This window comes from Aedes aegypti, chromosome 1, assembly GCF_002204515.2.
Source record: "Aedes aegypti strain LVP_AGWG chromosome 1, AaegL5.0 Primary Assembly, whole genome shotgun sequence".
NCBI lineage: Eukaryota > Metazoa > Arthropoda > Insecta > Diptera > Culicidae > Aedes > Aedes aegypti.
Genome location: NC_035107.1, coordinates 82,458,499 through 82,482,371, shown reverse-complemented (window position 1 = coordinate 82,482,371; position 23,873 = coordinate 82,458,499).

The following is a 23,873-nucleotide window of genomic DNA, read 5'->3' as shown; positions in this document are numbered from 1 at the left end:
AAAAAGCCGTTCTGAAAAGTGTAACGATTCAGTTTTGTTCTAGGAGTTGGTAAATTAATATCAGAGTGCATCTATCGATTTATTCTGGTTTTCTAATTGTCTTTATGGATTCTCTTAGTCAACTAGTTTCTGAATCTACATATAGATATTGGACAATCCAAATTCGACTCAGTTGAAAGATTCTTTTTCGTACATTCATCTTACAAGGCTTGTATAATTAATTATTTCAGGAAGCTTAAAATTTAAAGGGATGAACGATGCGAAAGAGTTTTAAGCAAGCTTTGAAAATCGTGCCGCATAATGGAACTTTTTCAATATTAAAAGAGATCAAAATTACATAAATTTGTTTTAAAAGTTGACAAATACAAAAAAAATGTTGCAAATAACTTATATCATTTTCAAATATTTCATCACAATTATTCTGAACATACAATTACGGACCCGAACAATTGAGCCACCCATAAACTTAACTTAAGTTCAAAGCCTACAATACATGCTCAAAAAATTAGGAATATTGACCCATCATATGCCTAGTTTTGGAACAAAAACTTTAATGTCGTTCACAGTTTTGATCGGCTCTGATTTTTTTTGCCCATCTCTAATCCGAACACTGAACGTGTGTCAAATCTGCTTGTTCAGCCATTGTACAAAAGCCTGCCGGATTAACAATCGGTATTTACAATGTAAGTGGATGTCAGTTTAAACATCATCCAGTACTGCATGGAAAATCCACGACCACATCAACACAGATTGAAAACATTCACACTCACCAGATTCTCGATTCCGGAGTCCTATTCTGCATCATACCAGGAAGGCCACATGGAATGTCAGGGTGCTTTTCTGGATGAGGGCTCTTCATCAACGCTTGTTAAAGGTGCTCTGGTAGCGCAGCTTAGTCTAGTAGGAGAACCAAATCCTATTTTTTTTTATTATTATTTATTTATTATTTATTATTATTTATTTATTTCGTCAATCAATAGTAGACTACACGTTTACTTAATTCTATGTTGTATTATATCTTAAGGAATTAAAATATTGTTTTAGCTTTGTTCGCGACATGGTCAGATCAATTTCTGTGCAATGCTGATTATAAAGAGACATCATTCGATTCATTGGGCCGAATTTTGCATAGTTAGTTCGATGATTATTTGATGCAAACAAATTCCGATTTCTTAACTGTCTAGCGGGCGTGTAGAAATTCAAACATGATAAAAGATGGGTGGAATCAATACGCTGCGATACAATATCATTGACAAATGAAATCATGGCTATTTCGCGACGCTCATTTAAGGTTTGAATATCGATAAGCATGCATCGAGCCTCGTATGATGGCAGTGGAAACGTTGTCCAGCCTAATTTGCGTAAGGCATATAAAAGAAATTGCTTCTGTACTGATTCGATTCTATCACCATGTATTTTTATATGCGGAGACCATACAATACTACAATATTCTAGAACTGATCTTACATATGCAATGTACAAGGTTTTAATCGTATATGGATCCCGAAAATTGTAGCTAAAACGCTTAATAAAGCTCAACATATTGGTTGCTTTATGGATAATCGTATTATAATGATCAGTAAAGGTAAGTTTAGAATCTAATATGACACCTAAATCTCTAATCTTATCGCACTTTTGAACAATTTGATTTCCTAAAGAGACAGTAATCTGTGGTGTATTCCGTTTTCTGCTATATGTGATTAAATTACATTTTTTGACGTTTAATTGAAGTAAGCTTTTGCTACACCATTTATCAAATATACTTATTTCATTCAGATAAATGTCGCTATCTTTGTTGCTATTGATTTCCATATAAAGTTTGCTTCAGATGGACTGGGAACATAACGTTGGTAAAGAAGAATCTTCATCTAATGAGAATCATAATATCAGGAACCTGGCAGAAGTGATCATATAAGTCAGTAAATGCTCATACGGTTCAGAACTTAAATCTACCGAATCAATCTTTCGAACTAGCAGAAGCATCAAAGAAGTTCGCATACTTGAAGCAGCTGCCGATCCAAAACTATGGCCACGCCAAACCGGAGATTTTGATCGGAGTTGATAATATCATACTTGCTGTGTCACCAAAGATAAACGAAGGAGATAGAGCTGGACCAACTGTTGATAAGACACGATTGGGCTGGTTCGATTACGGTCGGCAAGGTCCGCAGAGCAATGAAGAAATCAGGTTCCATATTTTTGGTTATACGAAAGACGACGTATTACACGAGACCGTAAAACAGTTCTTTGTCGCCTCTACATTTACATCTTTCTACACGACCATCAAAATCCAAAACAAACCATGACGGTTCAAAACAAAAAATGTCACGGCTCTTCAAAAAATGTAATCTTCTTCTTCCTAACGTTTTTCAACCCCGAATGCGAAATGACTCGAGCACAGTGGTGACATGATTTTTGCGGTTTTCGGGGTTTTGCATTTTTGCTCGATAAAGGCAGTATGAAATTGAACTTGTTTATATGTATCGTAACGGAATGATTGTGGTCTTTCTGTTAGAGCTAATAGATTTCAATTAGTTGAAAACACAAGCGAAATATTAGCGATTGAATGATTTAACACTTTTTTCAATCATTCAGCTTGGAATGGCTGCCCGAAAATGGTCATAGTGGAGAGACAAAAACAGTCAAGCAGTGTGTGAACCGTTGGCAGCGCAACGCCTGATGGTATTGATGCTGCTGCTGCTTTGTGTTTTGGTGGAATGGCAGAATCGATGAACTGTGGTGAATTGTGGTCACAGTTCCCAAGACTGAGTGAGACAACTCCTAGGTAACGGTACCCGCCCAACGAAGCGACATGAACTGCAGTGCGTTATGTCACTGTTCGACCCTCTGGGGCTTTTGTCGTTCTTCATTAACCACGAGAAAGTGCTTATACAGGACCTGTGGCGAGCCGGTACGGAGTGGGAGGAAGCAGTAGGTGAAAGAGTCTTGGATCAATGGGCTCACTGGGTAAAAATGATCGAGTTCGTAGCATACATAAGGATACCGAGGTGCTATTTCCCACGAGCAACTGAAGAAACGTACAAGGCTGCTCAATCACATGATTTCGTTGACGCCAGCGAAATTGCTTATTCATGTGCAGGAAATATCCAGACGGCTTCCAGAGATGGAGCCTTCCAATATGCATTAATTTCTGCCAAAACCGAGGTCGTTCCGCTCAAGCCAATGTCCATTCCGAGGATAGAACTGCAAGGATGTGTGCTTGGTGCTCGTCCTCTCAAGTTCGTGAAAGATAACCACCCTATCGCAATTTTCTAAGAGGTTCCTTTGGACGGACTCTACAACAGCGAGATCATTGATCAGGTCGGATCCGCGACGCTTCAAGCCTTTCGTGGCTCACCGAGTATGAGAGGTATTGGAGACTACGGACGCAAATGAATGCGGTGGGTGCCATCCAAGCTCAACCCTGCAGATGAAGCTATAAAGTGGGGTCGTGGACCATACTTTAGCCGGGATAGTCAATGGCTTAACGGACCAGAATTCCTGAGATATATAGAGGAAGCTTGGCCTTGAAAAGACGACGCAATTGGGTCAACAGCTGAAAACATCAGACATTCAGTATTTTTCCGTTTTGCGGTTGATCCGACACTGCACTTTAAACGTTTTTCAGTGTGAAACAGATTGCAGTGCGCTACGGCTTATGTTTTACGTTTCCTCTTCAATATCGCCAAACCAGAACAGAAGCTACGTGGGTTCTTGCACAACCTGAGCTGTTAAACGCAGTACCGTAATCCGGGGTAACATTGATCATTTTTTTGAATATTTCTAAAATATTTGGTTCAAAAATGCAATAGTTGCAAATTTTATATTTTTAAAACAAGTACTGCCACCTACAGCTTGTGACTATACACTTTATTTTGTTTTTTGAAAGGTTTAAGCATGTTTAAAAAAATGTTTTAAGTGATTTTTTTATTTAGCTGATATGGGGTAACATTGATCACCTATGTAAACAACGCTCGGTAATATTGAAAATGTCGTTACCCACTAAAATCATGGCCCCTGAAGCCGAATACTTGGCCAAATGCTTACAAGTCATTTACTTTTTGAGTTATTTTAAAATTAAAAATATCTCGAACCACGGAATACGCCTAAAGGTAGGCAATTTCCTAAGGGAAAGTTACATTCTTAACAGTAATTCGGTAATGTTGCCTAATTGAACATACTTATGCAAGTTTTGACAACGGAATCGTTTTCGGCGATGCCGTTTTTAGTAAGAATCGCATTTTCCTTGCTCATATCATTTAGAAAACTTATGTGAGACATGAATGTTTGGTAGTGTCATACTTAACTATTTTTTTTTTTTTTTTTTCATTTTTACTGTTTATTTAACTTTTTACAACATTCACAAACATAACAATGTATAGTCTAACATACAGAGTGTTTTTTTTTAATAAAATGTACCTTAATTCTAATCATTAACTAAATTCTGTTGGTGTTCAACAGATGTTAAGATAGTTTTTGAAATGTTTACAAAACAGTATGCGATTATTCCATCTATAATCTCGTATATCTTTCTTGAACATGTATGAACTTGGATTCTTATGATTTTTGACATTGTACACTATTGCTTCACATACTAGCCATAATGCTGCTTTTAATCTACAATTATGTTTTCCTATTCCACGATAAAGTAGCAAATGTGGCGAAGTTATTTTAATTTTTAATCGGTTTTTGATTATGTCAGACACCCAGTTCCATATATCAGCTGTTTTTATACAATTCATAAACCGATGAACGTTATTATCTGGTTTTCCACACACATCGCATGAAAAGCTATCTATGTTAGCAAGATTGTTAAACATTTTAATTTTGTTCGGAATGATGTCATTAAATATCTCATACAATGTTGACCTAGCTGATAAACTTAAAAAGTTTTGATTGATGTTCTCCCATACTACTTCCCAATGTATTTGGGGATACTTTTTTTCAACCTTAATTTCAATATTTAGTTTAGTTAACATGTATTCATAAATTTGCTTGTTAGTTACTAGATGCGCCATATCTTTGATTTCTTTTGCTTTCTGAATAAGACGTTGTGTATTTAAACTTAGTCCTTTCAAATTGTGTGTTCTTTTCAAATAGTGACTTATAGCAGTGGCACCTTTGAAAAGTAAACTTCTCACGAAAAGAGATTTACACTGAGTGTCTACATCTATTAAATTCAACCCTCCCTTAAAATAATGCAAGTATAATTGTGAGCGTTCTATTTTAAAGATTCTATGATAACCCCATAAAAAACTTCCCGTTATTTTACGTATTTGTGCAATGTGTATATTGCTGGCTGGTAAGATTTGAGCAACATACCACAATTTCGAGAGAATATAGGTGTTTAAAACAACGACCTTTTCCAAAAGATTAAGTCTTCTAGACATGTGAGCTTGGATTGTAGCATTTATTGCTTGAATAACTTTTTTGTAGTTGGTTTCGACTACTTTTCTATAATTGGTACCAATAAAAATACCTAAAATTTTCAATTCATCTTTTTCAGTGATCTTCTGTGGTCCTATCGCACAATTATTGAAACGCAAAAAACCTGATTTCCTTAAATTCAGCTTTATTCCAGCGAATTTAGAGAAATTTTCTAAAATTCCCATCACTGCATCAATTTCTTGGTCAGATCTAATGATCAAAGTCAAATCATCTGCGAAAGCAAGAACACGTACGAATCTGTTCAAAATCAGAATTCCTGATAAACTTTTATTGAAATGTCTTATTAATGGCTCAATGTATAACGTGAAAAGTAACATTGACAAAGGACAACCTTGTCGTACTGATTTCTCAATTTTAAAGGATTGTGTCAAAAACCCGTTTACTAAAACTTTAGAAAAGGCATTTTTGTATAGCTGCTTAATGCAGTTTACGACTTGTTGCGGTATATCAAACTTAAGCATGATTTCCCACAAACGTTCATGGCAAACCTTGTCAAAAGCTTTCTCCAGATCTAGACTGAGCAATGCAAATTTGAATTTTTTTGATTGTTGAGCTTTAATTACAAGAGTACGAATGATGTCGAGATTATCTGTACAACTTTTGTTTTTGATACCAGCTGTTTGGCCCTCATCAATAAGTTCTTCAAGACAATTCTTAAGACGGTTTGCGATAATTTTACATAAAAGCTTGTAGTCGGTGTTCAATAGACTAATTGGTCTATAATTGTTTATGTCATTCTTGTTTCCTATTTTCGGGATTAGTGTCACAATCCCATCGGAAAAACTCTCTAATGGTTTCACTGAACCGTTAAATATTCCGTTGAAAAGCTTTAGTAGATCCGTTTTTAATGTAGTGTAGTGAACTAGATAAAACTCGTAGGTGATCCCATCTGGCCCAGGTGCTTTTTTCAAAGTACAGCGTTTAATAGTATCTAGCAATTCATTTTCTGTTATGGGTTCAATAAGATCTTGTTTCGAATTTGCACTTAGAACTTTGGTTAATGAATTCAACATACAGTCAGCTGCAACATTATCATGCCTTCCAGCGAACAAATCCTTATAATGATCATAAACTATTTGCTTAGTTTCTAATTGATCACAAAAAACACCTCTATCATTTTTTAGCTGTAGCACATTAGGGTTAGATTGCATTTTCACAATTTTAGATACTTGGTAAATACCCATTTTTTCGTTCTCCAACATCGTGCTTGGTTTAAAATTGGAGCTTATGGATTTTAGGCGATTAGTTTCTATATTTATAATATCTGATTTGGTTTTTGCTAATTCATCACTCACATTTTGACCATTCATTTGTTTGATTTCAAACTGTTTCAGCTTAGCGTAACAAAGATCTTTTTGAGTTCGGTTTCGATTACTGAATTCAAAAAATTTTGATTTGTAAAATTGCCTTATCTTGTTTTTAACGTCAAAAGACCACCATTCTGCAAAATTATTATTGTACTTATTTCTGGATTTTAAACTATTATACACATTATCAAACTCTTCGGTTACGTCAGCATCTTGCAACAAGAAATTTTTAATCTTCCAGTACCCTCTCCCTACGACAGGTGACCTCAGATTGGGTTCAATTTGGTAACAGAATTGGATCGCATGGTGGTCAGAGAAGGGAATCGCATTTGTTTCAAATTTACTAATTTTTTTAAACATATTGTTCGTTGAATAAAATCGATCGATGCGCGAGGCGGCATCATTCCTAAAAAAGGTAAATTGCTTTTTATGACCTTTGATCTTCAGCTCAACATCCATAAGATTGAACCGATTTGTAAGGGTTTTTAAACCTCGGCAAACGTTCTTGAAGTTCCCACGGGTATCATCATTTTCCAAAATACAATTGAAATCACCGCCTACTATCGTATCGGTAGCTGCAACTTTACTCATGTGAGTAATTGTCTGAACTTCGAACAAATCATCCCGCTCTGCTTTGAACTGAGAACCAGCATGCGCGTAAATATTTACAAAATTAACACCATCAATAATCATCGAAATAATTCGCCCACATGCACTTTTCATACAATCGTGTACTTCAATGGATTTTCGTACTAGCAAGGCCGTTCCAGAGCATTTTCCATCCCGGTTTACAACGGCAAGGTGTGATGGTAAAAAAGAAAAATCGTCAAATGCGACTTCTTGTAGAAGAACTATATCCAAATCATTGGTCAAAATAAACTCTTTCAAAAGCGACTTTTTAACATCAACTCTTATAGCATTTATGTTAATTGAAGCTACTTTCCGAATAACGTTCATTTCAGAATAAATATAACGCCAAATTTTCAAAGTAATTAATCGTTATCCAAAAATCATAACAGTAAACGTTGCTGAAGTTGTCATAATAATAAAACGGAAGGTGATCCCTATTAAAGTGTAAATCGTTATCCGGGCTCATAACCTGAGACGTAGCCAAAGTTCCAATCCATAAAGCAATAGAAGTACATATCATTTTCCGACACCATGTCCATATAAACGTAGCAAAAGATTTTCAAGGCAGCCATAAAATACGAAGGAAATCCCAGCAGAAGTATAAAAACCATCCATAATCAAAACTCCAAAACCATAGCCAAAGTCATCATCACTTAAAAGTTCGCAAAAGACGGCATCCCTAATCTCAATTCTTCGACCTTGCCCTCCGATCTTTTCCCTTCGATTGAATGGGCTCGGATTCAATGATTTTTAGTGGATCACTATCCTTTTTCTGCTTCCGGCTTCTGGAAGCTCGCGTGTTACCTTCATCTTCTGTTGAAGATCCCTCATGTTGCCTTTTCGTTGCCGAGCAATCAACCTCCATGTTCGGCAGGCCGTCGCTATCGTCCGTGTCGACCGTTGCGCCAATCGTTTTGTCAGCATTCTGCGTTGCAGGAGCCATAACCACGTGGCTCGATTCGCCTTCCTCACTGTTGCACACGGGTTCAGCCACCATTTTGGCAGCTGGAACTAGCAGCGTCATCTTACTTCCCTCGGTTCCAACAACTGGTGGCTTACTCTTCAGCATCGCAGCGAAACTAGGTGGTTGTGGCGGTGAAGACACAGAAGAGGACCCAGCCGAATCGGGCCGGCCAACTTCTGCGTTTTCGACCACTTCCGTGTTCCGTTTGTTGTTCGATGTATTCCGAGGGCAGTCTGCCTTCAGATGGCCCTCCTGTTTGCACAAGAAACACTTATGCTTCACACCTTCGTAGTAGATTCTTCCTCGCCGGTTGAGAAAGAATAGAGTTACCGGGATTTCTTTCTTGATCTCGATGTACACACCGCGGACTCCCGTGGTTAGGTCCAGTTCCAGCTGAGCTGGAAACTTTTCTCGCACCATCCGACGTACAACTCCATACTTTCCGAGCACATTACCAATCTCCTGGTCGGGAACTTCTGGCGGCAGATCAAAAATCCGGATGTATTTGCTACATCCTCCGGCGACCGACATTTTGACTTCGACCGTTTCACCACTTGAATACTGGAACACGTGATTCTCTGGATTTTGCATGAGAGCGTCTTTCATTGCTCGTTCGTTCATGAATTTGATGCAAATGCACCGTTCCTCGGAAATCTTGTAGCTACTCTCCATTGTAAACTTATCCGCATCGAACGATTTGACGAAACGCGCAATTTCCACGACGCTAGGGCCGGGAGCACCATCCGGAAATCTGAACATCAGCGTATTCTTCACGAGACCGTCCATTGTCTAGCTATTGTTTCACTTTGTTTCCAACACAATATATAACCACTGTTAACCAGCTCTTTTGTGCAAAGCCTCCGATCTAATAGAAAGCGTCTATACTGAACGAGATCTGATCGTCAACTGAATATTGAAAATGTCGTTACCCACTAAAATCATGGCCCCTGAAGCCGAATATGAAGGCCAAATGCTTACAAGTCATTTACTTTTTGAGTTATTTTAAAATTAAAAATATCTCGAACCACGGAATACGCCTAAAGGTAGGCAATTTCCTAAGGGAAAGTTACATTCTTAACAGTAATTCGGTAATGTTGCCTAATTGAACATACTTATGCAAGTTTTGACAACGGAATCGTTTTCGGCGATGCCGTTTTTAGTAAGAACCGCATTTTCCTTGCTCATATCATTTAGAAAACTTATGTGAGACATGAATGTTTGGAAGTGTCATACTTAACTATTGAAATCATTGTTTCGGAAAGTTGCCAAATTTACGCATTAGGTGAACGCAATTTTCTCAAAAATCTTCACTTTTATCAGCTGATGAATATAAGAAAGAGAAGCACCATTCATGATTTGGAAATGTTCCATCAATAAATGATAATGCGAACTTTTTATGAGATGGGTCATTCCGATCAATGTTACCCCGATGATCAATGATACCCCGGATTACGGTATGTACAATTTAGAAACTTATACAGCGAGAACGTTATCCTGATGAAGAAGTCACCTTGGAGCAGAATAAGTCCGATACGCAGAAAACATCCCTAAATCAGAAAAGCAACTTTTTCAAATTTATGCCAATGTTAGATGAGGCCGGATTGTTGCTTCGAAGGCGCGGAGAAAGTGGCCTGCGATGCCAGGTATTCGATAATTCTACCATCGAAGCATCGATCTATCAACCTCTTCATAGAAGACTATCATCGTCGTTACTGCCATGTAAATAACGAAACCATCGGTAGACTGTTACCGGTACCGTGGAATTGTGCACCCCATCTCAACCGCTGTTGACCTGATAACATGTCTGGTGATAAAACTTCATGGGGATGGAATCAAAAACAAAACTAAAACTATCGATAGACAGCGTGCAGTGTTTCTTGTAAAGCTATTTTCTATAGATTGATTGTCAAACTATAGTTAAAACAACAGTTAGTGTTAAAATTTGTTCTTAACCTTGTTACGAACTACTGGCACGGTAAGAGTTCTGTTTGATCCTTCGACCTTGACACTTGCTTTTGCCGGGGCGAGCGACGAGGGCAGGATGAAACGTGTCGCGCGTTGGTCTAGTAAGTGAAAAAGTGGCGTGATCGGTTAGTTCGGTTGGAGTAACTGAAAAAGTGCCGCGATCGGTTAGTTCTGTTTGATCCTTCGACCTTGACGCTTGCTCCTGGGCAGTGCGTCAAGAAAGCTCGAACAGTTTTTTTTTTTTTTATTCTTTTTGGGTCGCGCGCTTATTTTTTTTCCTGAGTGCTTTTTTATAGCCGAGCAAACGAGTGAAGCCGAAAGTGGATTGTGGCTGCTCAGTCAAGGATAACGGATCAATTGGTGAGCTCGTTTCATGCTACTATTTCTAATCTATAAAATATGTATGACTGCACATTCAATCGTTACAATGGTGGGATGTAAATATGATTTTTCAACAAACTATGGATGGTTCGTCACTGTGAGTGTCGACACAAACTCTGATTCATGATTTATTTATGTTGAACATTTTTTTTCAGAACACCTCTTATATACCTTTATTTTTGTAATTAAAAAAACTTTGAATGGTTCGACACTACAAGTGTAGACTTGCGAAAGGTTCACTTTATTCAACATACTTTGGATGGTTCGCCACTGTAAGTGTCGGCATAAGAATAAGAGTGTTCTATGATGTCCCAACCAATCGAGTTTTTTGTTTCTTTTCAAATGAGTAAAATATAATAACACATGCTTTCGTCCTGACAGCTGTAGGAATGTTACATTTAGGTATTTGTTCAACAAACTCTGAATGGTTCGTCACCTCAAGTGTCGGCATAATTTTCCTCTACATAGAAATTGTTCATATCAAATGAAAATATTATATTTACGCATAAGCATGTATATATCTCACAAATCATTGTTTATCATGGTCTAATCGCTTATCAAAGTGAATCCTATGACCCAACGATCCTCCCCATTAACAAACATCCCTCCCAGTAACCTTTGTGGAGATGCAGAGGCAAACACGGTCTCCAAAAAGCAAAGGTTACACACTAACATTCCTTCCCCCAATCCCACCTGACTGCAAGGACGTGGCCGGCGCCGTTATTGACCCTGTATAAATAGAGGCACTGAATTATGCACACTGAAGAAGATTATGGCCAATCCCAGCCGAACTTCTAGTTGATTCTTTGTGCATTTTCACTGACTTCGGTCAATCACGGAATAGCAACCATTGATATGTGTAGTCAGTCTAAGCTAAGCTAAGCTTGTTACGAACTACTGGCACGGTAAATGGCTGGGCATGGCGTACCATTGGTACCTCGCGTACCTGCAGCAATAAAATAGGTCCTTAGCCTCTTGCCCAGCAACTCTTATCCCTACCTCCTCGTGGTACTGGCCGGGGTACGAGTAACCTTAGGGAAGATCGGGTAACCATCCCCGGTGGGAAAATTGGTCGAATGCTGAAAGTGAAGAAGGGGTTTGCTTATGCAAATCTGGACCGTCTGTACTCCATGTTAGGAGCGGCTCATAACAGCGTCTGTTGTCCATGTCAGGGGCGGCTGATCATCGTCGCGTGCCAAAGAAGGACTCTAAGCTAAACTGTGCACTATGGCCCTCCGAACATTTAGGGTGAACGGTCCTCCGGAAATCTAGGAGATTGGTGTCAGGCCCTGCAAGCCAACCGTTGAAAAATCAAGCAACTAATAATCAATGAGAGAATACGAACCGGGACAATCGACGAAGAAACTAGCAATTGGAAGCTCGATACGTGGAACTATAAATCTCTCAACTTCATCGGGAACATACGCATACTCGCTGACGTGCTGAAAGACCGCGGATTCGGCATCGTAACGTTGAAGCAAGTGTGTTGGAAGGGATCGATGGTGCGAACGTCTTACCTCTAAACCATACCTTCTACCAGAGCTGCGGTAAAACACACTAGCTGGGGACAGCATTTATAGTGATGAGTGATATGCAAAGGCACGTGATCGGGTGGTGGCCGATTAATGAAAGATTGTGCAAGTTGAGGCTCAAAGGCCGGTTCTTCAACTTCAGCATAACAAACTTGCACAGCCCTCACTTCGGAAGCACTGATGATGATAAAGACACCTTTTACGCGCAGCTCGAACGCGAGTACTACAGCTGCCCAAGCCACGACATCAAAATCATCATAGGAGATCTTAATGCTCAGGTTAGTCAGGAGGAGGAATTCAGATCGATTTTGGAAAAATCAGCGGCTGACGAATAGAAACGGCCTACGACTGATTGATTTTGCCGCCTCCAAGAATATGGCCATTCGTAGCACCTACTCCCACCACTGCCTTCCATACCGATACACCAGGAGATCTTCATAGCAGACAGAATCACAAATCGACCACGTTTTGATCGATGGACGGCACTTCTCCGACATAATCGACGTCACGGCCTAACGTGGCGCTACCATCGACTCTGACCACTATCTGGTGATGGTTAACTGCGCCCAAAACTCTCCGGTACCGACGGCCGCCCCGGTATGACCTAGAGTGGCCTAAGCAACCGGATGTCGCCAATGCGTATGCACGGTACCTCGAGGCTGTATTACCGGAAGAGGGTGAATTCGATGAAGCCCCTCTTGAGGACTGCTGGAGAACAGTGAAAGAAGCCATCAACGATGCAGCTGAGAGCAACGTCGGGTACGTGGGACGGAGTCGACGACGGAACGATTGGTTCGACGAGGAATGTAGACAGACCCGACAGAACATGGAACGTTATAAACGGAAACGGCAACAGCAGACCCGCCTCTTTCGGGAGAAAAAACGCCGACTAGAGAAAACCAAGTGCAAGGACTTGGAACAGCCGGTCTCAAGAAACACGTAAGTTCGATCAGAAGCTCAACGCGTCCCGCAACTGCTTCGTGCCGCCAAAAGTGTTCAGTCCATGTGTCTGTGATTACACGTCCAATTGAAACTCTCTAAGCCGCATTCGAAAGGCAAGGAGTTATTCTTACTTCGTATGTATTTTTCCATTATTTTTTTTTATTATTGTATACGCTCCTTTTTGACATTTAAAAAAAGCACACTGAAAAAAACATAGCTGATTTCCACAGCATTGGATCGACCAAAATTTTAAAACAAGGTGTCATTTAGATCGCAATCTTATATTCTTTGAAGAGAAACTGCACAGCTTTTACACTTTTTTAATTTTGTTTATCGGCTAGCGTCATCCATTTCATAATTTGGCTGTCCAAATTGAAAATTCTGGAGAGAGATACTAACAGAAAATTTTAAACACACTTCCGTACGCATGGCCTGCTACCTGAAAAGAAACTTAGGAGCTAATAACTATACATACAGAGAATTTGGACAGTGGACAGTCGAAAGGTCCAGAATTCTAAGGGCCACTGAAATGTAAGTTCCTCGAATGCTATTAAATCACTTAATCAATAGGAGTAACATTTCAGTAATGAAGTAATAAATCAAGCTACAGAAATAGTTAATGAATTTACCTCTTGTATGGAAACCAACAACATTTGCCAAAGTAAACAGCTAAAATCATGCTGGACCAATTTGGATGCTTAATACAGTTCCCAACAAACATTATTGTTGAACAAATGACTCTCAAGCGTACTCCAGCTGAATAAACTATGGATCAATGCACGCGTTCACTATTTGACGTTTTAGCGGTGCCGTGTTATTTATGTGACCATGGAAACTAGTGAATTCGGCACCGCTCAAACGTCAAATTAGTGAACTCTTGCATTGGTCCATTATTCAGCTACTAGTGTTTCTTGGTTTGACCTTATCACTAAATTTTGACTACTTACCAAGAGAAAGCGTAAAAAAGTTGCGGGAAAAGTTTGGCTGCCTTGTCTCCTCGCTAGCGGTGGATGATTCTACAGCATGAGATACCCGTTTGACACATCCCCGCATGCGTTTTAGTTTATTTTCATTTGATTTTGACGATAGTTCAGTATGAATCGAACAAAATTGAATGAATAACGAACATTTGTAGGGCATTGCATACCTCTAGGCGTTTAACGTTATATGGAAATTTCTGACTTAGATTACAAAAATGGTCCCAGTTTGTGAAAATGCTATTCGCTAAGAGATTTGAGACCGTATTCAAGTTCTATGATAACTAGGCTGTCAAAGATAAGTGGCCAACTATTCAAAACTACATCGAATAGTGATCGTAGAACAGATTGTTTGTAAGCGTTTCGAAAATGCTAAAATTGTGTCAATTTTTAATATTCGTATAAAAAGCCTCAAATGCACTTGATTCCAATGAAAATAGCTTTGACATGAAGTGTCATACTAATACTCTTTACTTCTGCATTCGTTTTGCTTAACTGATTAACAGAAACTTCGTTATTTCGTTTAATATGTTGTGGGTCTCGCACTATCAAAGTTACCCGCATTATCAAAGTTACCCCGTTTTACGGTATGTATATGCGCGTTTCGTGTCGATTTGCTCTCCACATGCGTTAGTGTGAAGCATTTTCACCAACTGTCAGTCGTTCCAACTAACGGTTCGGATTCGTGTCGTCGACATCTTGAACATACTTTTTGTGGAAAAAAAAACTCAACAATAACTATCAACATATTTTTTTAATTTTGCGTGACACAGATTTTTACCAAGATTTTTGGAGGGTGGCTTAAGATAAAAAAGATTTTTTCAGCTGAAAACACAGATAAAAGTCGGAAAAAATGTGGCAACACTGTCGGAGAGTGAAAAGCAATTGACGTCAACTTATCTCTAGCCCCCCTATTTATAAATTTGATTGAAATCAACATTCTCTTTTACACAGTTATTAAACTATTTGGGCAGGTATGTGGGATTCAGTAAGTGAACGACGTGAACCTTTGATGTCTTGCCTTCGATTGGGGTGCTAATCAAGGAATTTCGTTAAGGCAGCAAAAAGTTACAAACGTATGCCAACGTAACGCTCTTGGTTTTGAAATTCCAATTTCACTTCTGTATAGTGAATTATTATTTTAGTATCAAACTGAGCAGCATAATCAAATGCAAACGCATTCAGTTTCCGGTGGTTAGTGCCTGTGCTTTTACTGTTCATAAGTCGCAAGGTGGAACTTTCCCCGAGGTCGTGTACGACTATGATAAAAGCCAGGATCTGCTATTGGTATATGTTGGTTTGTCGCGGGTTACTTCACTGCAAGGACTATTTTTGACAATCTCTACCAATTATTTCACGTTCCATCACGCCTAAGGCAGCAAATCTCCCAAGAGGATAAACTTGAGCAACGAGCTGCAGCGCTTGGGCAATCATCGATTACGGACGCTTGGAGACGAAGAGACGACCAAACAAACAAACTCAATCATCTGGCACATCAAAGGATTATTCCTGGAACACCAAACACTAGTTCTCGGAACCGCAGAACGACAAATGGAACATTGACTCATGGAGGTTTAACTGTAGTACACTTACAAACTCATACACATGACAAATTATTAATAATCTTTCATTACACTCATACTCAAACTTCACTGCCATTCAAACATCATAATCAAATCAAATCCTTATTAAAGTATTTTACTTTGAAATTTGAAACTTCCAAGCCAAATGACAGATCTCCCTTAAAACCATAACGAAATTGAATACTCACAATCACAGCACCTATCATCTATCATCAAACATCCTATCATCTGCAAAAAGCTACCGCACTGTTGTTAGAGTCTGACCCAGAATTGATCGAAGTTGTGTCCATAGTAGTTCTACGTTAACCCTGCGGTAATGTAACAGACATTACCCACCCCAACTTATTTTTTCAATTCGAAATTATTATCACGAATTCCTTCCACTTACTCCTCTGTGCGCCGTTAGGATATCTTCGGGAACCCCCCGTATGCACTGGACGGAGATAAGCGAGCAAGTCGCGCGCACGCATCAAACGAGCCAAGGCAAGAAGCGATCTGATCTCGATATCGATCGTCACGCTGCTGCTGCTGCTGCTGGCTGAGCCGAGGATATAATGTTTATACAATAATTTTTAATAAAAATGTTTTACGCTCGGATGGTTATTGGAAACGGCGTCGCCTTCGGTTTGAACGCGTTTTTTTAGGATCCAAAGTTTTTGCACTGAGGAACAGGAACAGGTTCCACACCACCAAAAGTGAATTACAATTATCGGTTTCGGGGAGGCGAAATGTGCGATCAAGTACCTGCAGGAGTCCACCAGCACTCGTAACTTCACGTGATGTTGGTTGTAATGTTTTATGACGTATGGGCGCAAATGCGCGTTCGTTCCAGTCCGGGCATTTCAACCATAATTAGTTGATGGGGTTTAACATTAACTAAATAAGAGAGTATGGACAGATAAATGCACTTGTTTGATTTTTATCGATTAACGATTTTCTTGGACTGGAGCCGTAAGTGTCTCGACAGGTTGGCGGATGACGTAATATTCGCTATCTCAAGCAGGACCTGCCGTTGCGTACTTACTAAATCTTAAGAGAAATCGTAAATTTATCTTTAAACGAAAGATTGACGTATTTCGATACCATATGATTTGACATGCGTTTGACTTTAAAACTTTGGATAACTATAAGTCATCTGAAAAGATCAAAAATGAAATAAATGATTTACTTGTATTTTTTCCAGTCCAAGTAATCATTATGAAAAAAAATCCAATCTGGCGTTCGTCGTGAAGGGCTTTCTCAAGAATATTATTTTGTTTACTTAAACAAAAGTGATCTGAGTAATATTGAAGCTTTAGAAAAAGCAAGACTTATGTTCGTTGGTGCCATAAGTGAGGTTATGGTACCAAAACATTGCCGCATGGAAGCTATATGCATGATTTGCGAAGGTTCTTCTCACGCTGGAAGGAAGATACAACCATAGGTATAACCTTTGGGTTTGCGCTTCACCCAAACTAATTATTGAGGCTCGTACCAGGCAAAAGAACGGCAACATTTTTCAAAGCCGGAATTCCCCAGGCAGAATTTCCAACAATTCTTATTTTTAAGTTAATTCCAGATCATTCGGGACTCGTACCAACGCATTAATTTATATCATCTCAATATTCATTGACTCATTCGATGCAGTGATGTACTCTAATTTGTACTTTCATCATACACCTTCCAACCGAATTTTCGATAACGAACTCCGATCCTCTGATGGTTCCCACCAATTTCACGGTACCTCACGGCTATAATTGCAGCGTAATAAAATTACCTTCGCTGATAGATATTTCCCCGTTAAAACTGTTTTTCCCTGCGGAGAGCCCACTCGTTGCAAGAATTGTTCCTAATTTTATCTAATTTGTACCTTTACAAGCGAAACCGAAACGGCGGTCCCCTTTTAAGGAACAGGAAGCAATTGCGCCAAAGTAGCTTCCAAATCTGCAACCGTTGTGACTTTGGAGATGACTGACTCGGATCCCATCGTAAATTTCGCGCCTGATTGGAACCGGAGGAGTTTTTGTGCTTTATAATACCATAATTTGGTGGATCGTTTAGCTGCTAAATAGCCAGTGATTACAGGGCTCGGAACGAATCGTCGTCATCGTCATCGTCGTGGTCGCCATCGTTAGAAGGTGTTCTACCATCGGGGAATCGCGTTTTACATCGCAAGGATGCAGTTTTTTATGACCAATCGCAATGAAAATTAGAGACGTCCCGGGGTTTCGAAGCACCGAAGCTCCCCCGCAAATTTGGCTCCCTTGGTGGAAGCGGTGCTTGCGTGGTGATAATTGGGGAATAGAGTGCTCCAAAATTGCAGTTTGTCAGAAAAACTGTAGGCTCCAAATCCAAATGGTAGCTGAGGATGTTACAAACCGATTTTTGTATGGGTAAACTCTTTGGAATGACGATGAGAGATAACCCAATTGAGATGTTTGAAAAGAGTCAGATTATACCCAAAGAAGTTACAAGCTCAACTACGTACAACATTGCTTTGGTTTATTCCCGCGAACTTTACCACAAGGCAAACCCTCCGTAAATTGGAATAAATTGTAGATCGAAAATAAGTCCGTTTCCCCTAGTATGTTAAATATTTGAAATCTAACATCGCATGTAGATACCTAATATTTAAACCAGAGCGTTAAGGCTAAGTAGCTCGTCATTCGTTTTGGCAACAATGATGACTTTTCAGCTTGCATTTCAAAGTGATATAACTCAGTTTTGATAGTTTGTATTGACTTGAAGAAGTATCACTGTACGCGCTAACCAGAATAGAGTATGCTGATTCTTTTTCCGGTGTGTCAGTTAAAAACCAATAGATTTTCTTTAATTCTAAATCGTGAGATGAATTGGCAACAATTATCAACAACGCGTACAAATTTCAATGACGGCCTACTTCGCCTTAAGTGATTCTTAATTAAAAATTCGAAAAATGATCGGGTAGTGTTTGATCCTTTGGCCGTGTCGTTTGCTCCTGCGCACAGTGCTTCCAAGGGCCTAAATTCGAAAATGTTTTGCACCAGAAAAGTTGGTTTTAGAGGTATGGTGTCTTCAGAGAAGTTGTTCGGGATGTTGAAGCCCTTCTTAAGAAAGAATTATTTTTGTGATTAATCCACCTAGCAGTGAGATAGATTTTCACTTTTTTGCAAAAGTGGAGATATAACAATGGTGTCTTCGGCAAAGTTGTAGATAATTTCATTACATGAAAATTTGCTGAAGACACTTTAGCTCTATCTATTGAATTTTAAGAGATTTAAGAGATTTAAGAGATCATTTTTTGTGAACAACCCCTTAAAACTAGTTTTTTCGTTATATCTCTTTCTGGGTATTTTAGAGATTTTTTACATGTTCTACAAAGTTGTTTAAATTGATAAAATACGCATTTCTTTAGAAGACACAAAAAATTTATCTCTTATATTTTCGGAGTTATATTATATTTTATGTTGACAAATCAACTATTTCACTTTCCTCTAACATTTACAGGGGCAAATTGGGGCAACGTTTTTAGCTAGCATATAAAAGAGTAACTCAATAGCTATCAAATCCATGGTAACTGACACGTGGTACTGCGTTTATTACCTACTAAATATGTTCTGTAGAATATTGAAAAATTAAAATTATGCAACTTTTAATACCGTTTAATTTTTAAATACGCCATTTTTCAGGGCTGAGTGACAATTTTCAGGTCTTTTACGCAATGATATATTCGGTTTGGCTAATGCTGATATTACCTAAGATAGGATATCTTGAAATCAAACGTCATACTTCTCATTTACAGTGAAAACTAGATGTATGAATTCTAAGAGATATCTTTTATTACGTAACATCAGCTCTATACTGAACGTAGTATAAAGCACATAGAATAATGTTTGTAATATATTTGCCTTAAAACGGAAGTCATCCTATTTAAGCTAATAATAAAAGTAATTATAATAATAATAATAATAATAACAGTAATAAAGGAAAAAATGTTTCCTCTAGTTTTGGTATTTTGCTCTTTTGTATTTACAAGAGAACATAATCTTTATAAATATATCCATCTTTTCATATAAATAAAACCAAAGTGGCGTGACATACGATCAGAACGGCTTTCAAACGGACTATCATTTTTAACCATGAACAAGCTATAATTTCGCTGTTATGTGTATTTTTAAGATTTTAGATACTACTTTTTGAGAATGCGAAGAAGAAAATTAAAAAAAAAGACCCTTTTTATATATTTCTGTGCGATAATACAGTCGATTATCCACATCTCAATATTTTTGCCCATGTAGATTATTTCTTTGATCCTCTCTCTCAACAATTTCTTTGTCCATAAAAAGATTATCTTTTAACTATTATTATTAAAAAAGTGTTCATATGATGATATGTAGTCTTAGGCAAATTGATTATTTACAATATCCACTGTGCTTAAAGTGAACCATATCGGAATCTAGAGATGGTCATCTCAATGGCCGACTTATGCCATATCTCTGTCCGCATTCTAAAAGCACTTAACTGAACAAATATTGAATTAACAAGCATTATATTCTTATTTTATGCTTTCTACTAATGCAGAAAGCTAAAATAAAAATCCCTGTTGTTCGATGCCTACTTCGCCAGATTTGTGTCTTAACAGTTTTACTGCAATATTTGCTTAAGATAACTAGCTATTTCACGTTAACAATGTCCAAAAATATTTAGTATTTGAGAGATCACGTTTTTGCAGTCATAACCGAATATATCAGATCCTAGAAGACCTGATAATTTTCCACTCAGCCATGAAAAATGGGAACGGTTCATCTGGCTTAAAGCCATTTGGCATAAGGTCATTTGACATAATCCCAATTGAAATAATGACCATTGATCATAACGGTAATTTCGCATAACTAAAATAAAATCTTTTCTTTCAAAATATACCAGTTCTTTATAAATGTGTTTATGTTAAATGACCATTATGCCAAATGACCGTTATGCCAAATGTCTTTTATGACAAACGGCTTGATGCCAGATGAACTTATGTCAAATGGCTTTATGCCAAATGACCCAGACCCATGAAAGATGGCGTATTTAAAAAATACACGGTATTAAAAGCTGCATACTTTAAATTTTTCAACATTTTACGGAACATATTTTGTAGTCAAGGAAAGCAGTGCCACGTGTCAGTTACCATAGATTTGATAGCTATTGAGTTACTCTTTTATATGCAAGCTAAAAATGTTGCCCCAATTTTCCCCTGTAAATGTTAGAGGAAGTTGAAATAGTCGACTTTTCAACATAAAATATCATATAACTCCGAAAATATAAGAGATAAATTTTTTGTGTCTTCTATAGAAATGCGTATTTTATCAATTTAAACAACTTTGTAGAATATGTAAAAAATCTCAAAAATACCCAGAAAGAGATATAACGAAAAAACTAGTTTTAAGGGGTCGTTCACAAAAAATTACCCATATCTCTTAAAATTCAGTAGATAGAGCTAAGGTGTCTTCAGCAAATTTTCATGTAATGTAATTATCTACAACTTTGCCGAAGACACCATTGTTGTATCTCCACTTTTGCAAAAAAGTGAAAATCTATCTCACTGCTAGGTGGATTCATCACGAAAATAATTATTTCTCAAGAAGGGCATCAACATCCCGAACAACTTCTCTGAAGACACCATACCTCTAAAACCAATTTTTCTGGTGCAAAACATTTTCGATCACGAATTTAGGCCCTTGGAAGCACTGTGCTGCGGGGGCGGGAGATGTGGTCAGGATCAATCATGTTATGAGTAGCTCGCGTAGTACGATTGACAGTGTCACGGATCGCGGATCGCGTTAGTAGTGTTTGATCCTTTGATCTTATTGCTTTGTCTTGTGAGGGCGAGCGATGAACACTTGTTCGGCGTACAATGCGTTTATCCAATAATGTCGTGAATTTGGTTTCGCGGGAATATGTCATGGATCGCATCACCAAAAATAGGTGACTCCCAAATCTTTACCTTATTCAGCTAACCCAATATCCTTCCCAAGACAACTATGGAGATGCGGAGGTATATTTGGTATCTAGTTACAATGGTTGACTAACTAACTTACCTGCCCTTCCCCGATGACCGCAAACTCCGGCGCCGTTATTAACTTTTAAATTTTGAACTCTCGATTTGTGCACATTGAGAATGGTTAGTTAATCCCAAGCCCCATTCATTGAATCTCTGTGCAAACTCGATTGTTCTGATCAATCACGGAGTGCAACTATGAAGCGGTCATCCACGCTCATGCTCAATAAAAATTTGAAAAATTATCTTTTAAACCATGTCGGAAGCTCTTCATTTTGGATTGTTTTCTTTAATAATGAGTAGGTACATCCATTTTTTTCGAGTTCATGATTCATTCATTGCATATTTTAAGGGCGTTGTTGTGTTAAGGGCATCTCCAAAGTCATTGAATCAGTTGTTTAGTTGTTTTTATTTCTACTTAATGTTCAAACCGATTTCACCTAAAATTTCCTTCGAGAATATATTCAATGACTTGGTTTGCAATTTAATCAGCTGAACATTACATATACTTTGCAATTCGATTAGATCGATAAATTCAAGTGAAATTTGCGAAAAAGTTCTACGTCTTCTCGGTGAGAATCGAAGTCATCACTCCTTGTTCACTACACAGGACGCCTTACCCACGAGAGGACTCATGGACGTAGAAATTCGATTTCAACTATATAAGCACTCTTTTGTAAAACGCACATCTTTCGGAAGAATTTGGTTCAATATTTGTTTGATTATTCTTTTAGCAGTGCCCAATAGACCAAATTTAAAAGGTGGTCTTTAATATCAGGCACAATCTAGAAATGATTCGTATTCTTAAAATGTGTACATCATGCTTTCACTCCAGTAATGGTATGTTATCAGTGGTGAAGCTAGGGTTTTCAGGGTCCGGTGCAGAGTCAAAATCAGGGACCCTTCTAAATAGGGGTATGTGTCAATTGACAATAATATGGAAGCATATATTAATATTTAGGATTGAAAATAATGGATACTTAGCAACCATGATTCATATCACGGCCAACCTAGCAAAGAAAAATCTTTGACTTCGCCTTCCTTATTGAAAATCTTACCGCATTTGGTGTTCCCGCATTTGATATTTGCATTTTAAATGCATACATCAATATTTCGAGTATTTCTTCAGAAGTACGTTGAACGATTCGTTAACAGACTTCCCAAGGAATTAATCCAGAAATTTCATTAGAGGAACCTTGGAAAACTTGAAAAGAAAACTACAAGAGGAAACTCCAGGTAATTCTCGAGTAGAACTCTTGTTACAGGAATAATTGCTGTAGGGTTTTGTGGTTTAAACACTAATAAATTTTTAAATTGAAGAATTCATCCTAAAAGAATCCCTGGAAAAAATATGGAGTAAATCCTGGGATAACATGTGTGGTAATTATTAAACGATTGATTCTGAAAACGGCTGGAAGTATTACTGAAAAAATGCCATGATAGCTTTCCGAGGAATATTTATATGACTTCTCAAAATTGTTTTTTTGTAGGAATATTGTCAAGTTATCTCAGTGTAATACCTGGTTAAAACATTATCGTTATCCTGAAATTCTGAGATAACTTTCGCAGTAATTCTGTTGGACTTCTGAAGGATTTTTTGGAAGAAATTTTAAAGGAAAAAGAGTCTTTAGATAGATCAGATGATTTGCGTAAAAAAGAGACTCTAGAGACCTGTGTTCGCGTTATCGAAATATGCTTTGGTATTTTTCAAGAATGTGTAAAATATTGTATACAAACATTCCTTTCGGATAATTGAATTGTTGAAAAAAAAACTTGTAAAAAATGTTTTTATCAAAATCTTTCGTCGTGGTGAGTTCAAGTACATTATGTCAAGGATGTTTCACATAATTTTTTGTTTGAAATTTTATTTGGCTTTGTTAGACATCACTTGAAAAAATGGTAAAATCCGAAAAATTTCGAACTTCTCTCTCCACATAAGACAACATCACGAAGTTATAACTCGTCAGGTATTTTAAATAGTAAAAAAATACATTTCAGATTTACGAAAGGTCAATCCCTATTCTCTTGGATAGACAACCTAAATTTCCGATTCTTTCATGTTTTTACGTAAATAAAAGGATTTGTTTTTTACCATTTTCAAATCGACCACGTATGGTATCTGATTTTTAGCTCCAATGCAAAT